At 35.1% G+C, this 7,166-nt stretch overlaps 1 non-coding gene across 1 annotated transcript; it reads right to left on the minus strand.

Annotated features, from left to right (window-relative positions):
- Positions 1-6,777: 6,777 nt before the first annotated feature.
- LOC117212768 lies at positions 6,778-6,884 on the minus strand. The gene has a single exon (XR_004488523.1). It is a non-coding gene; the product is annotated as a U6atac minor spliceosomal RNA (small nuclear RNA).
- Between the last annotated feature and the right edge of the window lie 282 nt (positions 6,885-7,166).

Below are 7,166 nucleotides of genomic sequence, written 5' to 3' on the forward strand. Positions count from 1 at the left end.
GTTATGTCCTTTGTGAGATCTGTTGAGTGTTTCCTTTTTAATCTTCTTTTTATGCTTGATGTGTCGACCGTTCCCGCTGCCAGCCGGTTTGGGTGCGTTGCTATTCTTTCTCCGTACCTTCTTGCATTTTTGTTAATCTCCTCCTTGACCGTTGGTATTCCCAGGTCTTTCCGAATGTCCTCGTTTCTAACGTACCATGGCGCGCTTACTATTATTCTGTGTATTTTGGATTGCATTGCCTCTATTTTGGTTATATGGCTCATTGCTGCTGTTCCCCATAGTGCTATTCCGTACGTCCAGATTGGTTTTATGACCATTTTATATATTTTTAGTTTGTTTTCTATGCTTCGTTTGGATTTTCCACTTGTTAGCCAGTACATTTGTCTCCTTGCCATCTGTATTTTGTCTATTGTTGCTTTAATATGCTGTTTCCATGTGAGTCGTGTATCTAAGTGGAGTCCTAGGTATTTGACTTGGCTTGTTTATATTATGTGTGTGCCGTTTAGTACAATATTTGGTGGTTTCTGTTTTCGCAGTGTGAATGTAATATGTTTGCATTTATCGGGCTTTGCTTTAATTTGTTTTGCTTGGGGCCACTTTTCTATTTTTGTGATATGTTCCTGTAGTAATGTAACTGCTGTTGCAGGGTTAGTGTGCCTGACTAGCACAGCTGTGTCATCCGCGAATGTCAGTATTTTGCTATTGTTAGTTGTTGGTATGTTGGCCGTGCATAATGTGTATAAAATTGGTCCTAGGACGCTTCCTTGCGGAACTCCTGCCTTGATTAAGAGAAGTGATCACCATCGCTGTTTAAATCGCCGAGATGAGAAAGCCGATGTTACACCTTTTTCAATTTTTCGAGTAGAAAGAGGTTAAAAATTCGTGAAATCTCACTTTTATATTGTTCGAAAGAGTTTCTGCAAATGGCTCATAATAAATCCGTTCAAAATTCATTATCGCTTTAAGTTTTGCATGTAGAGAAAAAAATGGTATGAAAATTCCGTAAGATGTATTACTTTCACATTGTAACATATTTAAAGCATAGCAGAAGATTTCCTATACTTTAAATGATTCTCTAGCTACTGAAAATCTTGATTGTTTAATTTTGCGAAGTTTATTACTTTTTCCATTTATTGCAATAATTTGTGACGAACCATACAAACTGTTCTAGTTTGCTCAGGTCTGGTCAGAGTATGGCACAAAATATCCTGAATTGTTTTTGTAGTTTTTGGCTGTGCTGTCACTTTCCATAAATAGTGACATTTCTGTATAACTTTACTATATGCAGTTGCTAATTGTGTCAGTTCTCATAAAATTCTGTTACCATTGTCTGAAACGCATAAACGCAATGTATGTGAGCAGCAATAAGATCCGTTTCATTAACACTAGAACTACCACACCAGTCAAATTGACTGGTTTTACAACGTCATTTAAAAATTCCTACTTTGTGTTATATTTTTTTTCCGCAATGATGTAATGACTCTCGCAACGATAACTAAAAGAATAATATAATGAATTTTATTTTGTTTTTTATGTATCCAAACACAAAATAATTTTGAATCAAGGCTACGTATACCAATAGCAGTCAAAATGACTGCTACTTGTCAAAGCGTGAAAGAGTCCTGCAATCTGTTTATCGAACTCCAATTAGCTAGTTTCCTCGTTTCCTACAACTTCCCACACGTTTTTCAAATTTTTACCGCGTATCATTCGATATGATGATATCAGTTATCAGGAAAATTTCAGATTGATCGCTAGATGCTAACGCTAGAAATACCACAAGCAGTCAAAATGACTGGTTCGACAATTTTATAAATGTGTCAACTATCGTTTAGAGATTATGGTCCCAAATGGATCAATAATACCAAAAATCTACTACATAACATGGAATTCCTCCTGTAAGAAAGTAATAAATCAATAAATATAAAAATATTCTATTATTACTTATTTTTTAAAGACTAGTCATTTTCACTCGTTTTGGTAGAAATAGCTTCGTGTTAACTATCGGTAGTTCTAGTGTTAAACGTTCGTTCGCAATTATTTATGCATTTTACGTTTACTCCAAATAATTGGAAGGCTTCTCCAAAATTGCTTGTATTATCTATAGCCGTTGCAACAATTTTGTCTTCAGCAATATCATACGTATCGTACATACTATATCATACGTTTCTTGGATCAGTTAATTCTATCTGTACCGTGAACTCTACGGAATCTTCAACATGCTAATGCAATGGACTCTTTCTTTAGATTATTAATTCGTGCTATCATTCCAAAGAAACTTTTCTTTTCATTCGAACGTATGTTAACGATTGTGTATAAAAATTGCACGTTTCGTGTATCATTAAAAAATCTTTTTTATTATTTATGTGTTCAATTCCAATTCGTCGACTAGGAGAAGAATGACTTAAAACGTGCAATCCACACGATGATGTTTATATTATTGAATATGATCAAAAAAGAGTTTTTCACGCATTCCAGCGGAATCATTAGATGGACAAAATATAATATTTTACATATACATTTTATAACGTCATCTTCAAATTGCTCTTGCGCTATATATTACGGATTTTGTAATTACCTTCTCATGACAAAATCCGCAATCACTTAGTTGCCAACCCAATATATGAATTGCTTAATCCTCCCCCTAATAGTTTGAGGTTGAAAATTCTACTGTGCTTAAGTGACTATTGCTGTAACACCGTATCAGATAGAAATATTATAATAATCTAACATCGAGGAATTGGAACTGAAGCTTCATTTTAAATTAATCTCACACGAATACAATCAGTTTGCTATATAAATTCGTAATATTAATATCCGTTAATACAAATATCAAGTGTTTCATGATCGAAGACATTCGAGGTTGTAGAAATATCGAATTGTACGTAATATGCAAACAAACATATAAAATATCTGAGGTGATCGTCGGCGAAGGTGACCACAAGAAATACTATTGATTTTCAACAATAACGTTTATTAAACTCTTAACAAGAAGAGAGACTAGACAGAATAAAAAGGAGATACGTGAGATGGATTCTAGGCTTAGACACAACAACGCCGAATTACATTTTGAGAGAGGAGTGCAAGATAGAGGAAATAAGAGAAAAGGCACTGAAAAGAGCAGTAAGGTATGAGGAGAAAGCCTTAGAATCGAAGAAGGAATTAGTAAAGGAGTGTATAAAGGAGAGAGAAAGGAAGTGGGGAAAGGGCCAAGAAGGGAAAAGAGCAAGGAAAAGAAAGATGAGGTTACAGGAGGCGAGAGAGGGAAGGACACAAGTGGCGGCAGGAGATGGACAAGAAAGGATGACAGCAAACCAAATCATAGAAGAAAGAGGGAAGAGAGAAACAGAGGAGAGGGAGAAAAGGATAAGGGAATCTAAGTACAATAGATATTACAGAAACATAGCAAAAGAAGGGCTACCAAAATATCTAGAAGGAAAGATGAAATGGAAGTATAGTAGCAAGATTTAGATGTAGTAACGAAACCAGGGCAAGGGAACACTGGAAAGAGGAGGGAGAAAGAGGATTTGCAGATTATGCAAAAAAGGAGAGGAGGACTTATATACATATTAGAGGAATGTGAGATAACAGGAGGAGCAAGGAACATGGTAGAAACGCTAAATGAGACTGGAGAAGGACTGGCAGAACTGAAAGCGATAATAGAGGAGAGAAGAGCAGCAGTAGAGGGGAGGAACGACAGGGAGGGAGCACAACAAGGAAGCAAAAGCCAAAGACGGAAAGAGCACTTAGTTACAAGCGTTAGATATAAGTTAGAACATGGGGATAGATCAAGTAAGGTGCAATAGATAGGTATAAGCAGTTGTATATAATTATAGAAGAGCTAGTGTAAGAGATATATAAGTGATGTAAGGGCATTATATAAGAAATGTAAACCAAAAGTCGTCCAAAGCCGAAAGGTATGGACTAAGAATAAATAAATAAAACTCTTAACAATTAACAACAAATAACGATTAACCACGATTAACGATTGCGGCGGCACGTGTCACGGATCTTTTCAACGGCTTCGTGATACAAAGCGTTACGCCGTGAAAGCGCAACACCGACGTGCACAATGTGCCATCGATTTCTTCCGCCGAATTCTCGGAAGAGCATACGCGCGCCAGCCGCTGCGGCAGATCTAATAAACTCACGCTAGTGGGGATATCGATATCGATGGGCAACGAAGGGAAGAATCCGTTCGATCTGGAACAAAAAGGACATTCTACCCCGAACCACGAAGCGCGAATGGCGAAGAGAAACGACTCGGCTATTTTCAAGAGATCCATTAATCGCCGCTGTTGTTAATCGTCGTCAAGCGTCAATTGTTGTTAATCGTTAAGTGTTATTCATTGTTATCGAGTGATAGACGTTAATAAACCTTATTGGTTGAACATACTTGAGTGTACCTCCAGTACCTATTACACCATACACCTCAAATCAATAAAAAAAATGGAGTAATGGATAAAACAGTGCACAATTTTTCTCTACAATTGTTCCTTAACACCAGAACTATCGATAGTTAACACGAAGCTATTTCTACCAAAACCAGTGAAAATGAATGGTCTTTAAAAAACACGTAATAATAGAACAGTTTTATATTTATTGATTTATTACCTTCTTACAGAAGAAATTCCATGTTATGTAGTAGATTTTTGGTATTATTGATCCATCCGGGACCATAATCTCTAAACGAGAGTTGACACATTTATAAAATTGTCGAACCAGTCATTTTGACTGCTTGTGGTATTTCTAGCGTTAGCATCTAGCGATCGATCTGAAATTTTCCTGATAACTGATATCATCATATCGAATGATACGCGGTAAAAATTTGAAAAACGTGTGGGAAGTTGTAGGAAACGAGGAAACTGGTTAATTGAAGTTCGATAAACAGATTGCAGGACCCTTTCACGCTTTGACAAGTAGCAGTCATTTTAACTGCTATTGGTATACGTAGCCTTGATACAAAATTATTTTGAGTTTGGATACATAAAAAACAAAATAAAATTCATTATATTATTCTTTTAGTTATCGTTGCGAAAGTCATTACATCATTGCGGAAAGAAAATATAACATGAAGTAGGAATTCTAAAATAAAATTGTAAAACCAGTCAATTTCACTGGTGTGGTAGTTCTAGTGTTAACTTCAGCTAGGATAGAGTTTTAGTCCCTTTCGATTATTTTATGAGAATCATCTTGTCAATAAGATATCTGAAATAAAATAGTTGTTACGATGTTTAGAGGGTGAAGCAAATCTCTGCTTGAGTTCAATTTTCTTGATTACATTTACAAAAGTATGAATTTTCATAAAAATTCGCAGTCTCGTAGAAATGTAAACCCGGCTGAATAACATCGATATGCAAATGAGGTCAATCCTTATGAAAACATAAGAAGAAAATATAGAATCTTCGTTTTCGATAAAATCAAATTCAAAAATGTATCAAATATATATACTTAAATATTGTTAATTCCGGATTGGACGGGTGTAAATAATCGACAAGAAGTTATATAACATGTGAAAATAAGTCAAAAATGAAAAAAATACAATTTCTTTAAAAGACGCATCGCTTATGAGACAAATAAATTCGGAAGTTTATCGTACTCGTATACTAGGACAATTTTTAATTAAATATATCCAAATCCTAATTTCATAAAAATGAAGCCATTTTAGCAGATAAAGTAACTTCCTGCTGATTGTTTGTTCATACCCAGTCTATAATTACCCACGTTCAAGTATACTTGACAAATTTTCAGACTCGCTTGCTTGGAAACTAAACCACGGACGAAAAATTTGTATCATATATTCTCTTACTATCTTTTCACATGGAACCATCCCATGGTCGTCTGTAAAGGTTATTCGACCGAATCCTGTGAACTGAACAAGATGCAAACAGTTCCCATACTATTGAACTTTAAAACAACTGATTTCAAGCTAATCGAACGATAAATCGTAACCGCGAGAATGCGATTAGGTCACATTGGTATTAGGGTACTTCGTCAAAGACAACCCTTGGACCTTAAGGGAGTGCCCTGAATTACAACGTTCTAAAACAGCGTCTTTTTGTGATTTTTTTACAATGGAAAGAAAGAAATAAAGTTATTGAATTGTGTGGCATGCTTTTATATATATTTAACAAATACGAAAAAAATTTTTTTTAAATAAATAATGAATCCAATCCAATGGCTTTAAAATTAGTGTACTCACAGATTATAATTTCTTATATTTAATTACAATATTTGTATTGACTATTTTATGCTTTGTTAGGGCATACGAAAATTATGTTGATGAAATAAAATAAATAAATAAGATAAAAAAACATAAAATAATATAAAAGGAAATTAAGTAATATGTGATAATATAAATAAAATAAAACAAAATAATTAACTAACCAATTTACAAATAGAAACTTTCGAAAAAATTCAAAGAAATATGTTTACTGAATTTGATCCAGAATGTCGGTAGGCGCCACTTTTTATCCATCAGTATGTATCCAAGTTTTGACTATGATTATATTGTTCAAGTTTGGAATTTGATAATTAGTAGTGTAAATTTTGTCAGTTGCATATAAAATTTTTTTATGTATTTCGTTTTTGATTACATGATGTCAATGGATCAAACATCTAGATTCGCGTCTAATATATCGTTCGAAATCCAATGCTCAAAAGGATGTAAAGATCATTTGTCACAAAAAATTTTGGTAAAGATTATTCGCCAGTGAGAAAAAATTATTGGTACCTGTGTTATCCGGAAGGATAGCGGAAGCCCTCCGCGGTCCTCCCAAAAAGATCTGGTAAGTGCCGCCGAAAGGCGACAGTGCCTTACCATTTATATGTATGTTCCACTCTTGTATACGGGAGTGTTAAACGTCTCTCCTTTCATACTACAAAAAAAATTTTTTTTTTTTTTTACGTGGAGGAAATCTTCATAGACACCTTACTACCCTAAGTGTAGGTGGGCAGAAGGTAGTGCCGGATTCTTACCGGCTAAAACCTCCACGGGCGGGACGACAGTGGACTAGTGTTGTGCGAGTTGATCGTCGAGGCGCTGTGTGCTTAACACCAAGCACGTTTAACCAAGTACTCCCAGAAAGTGTATCCATCAACACCACACGCAAGGGAGGGGCTGGCCGCTTGCATGTGTAGTGTTCCTTTAATAAATGCTGTATGTT

The sequence above is a fragment of the Bombus bifarius genome, unplaced genomic scaffold (assembly GCF_011952205.1).
Source record: "Bombus bifarius isolate JDL3187 unplaced genomic scaffold, Bbif_JDL3187 scf7180000008372, whole genome shotgun sequence".
Lineage (NCBI taxonomy): Eukaryota > Metazoa > Arthropoda > Insecta > Hymenoptera > Apidae > Bombus > Bombus bifarius.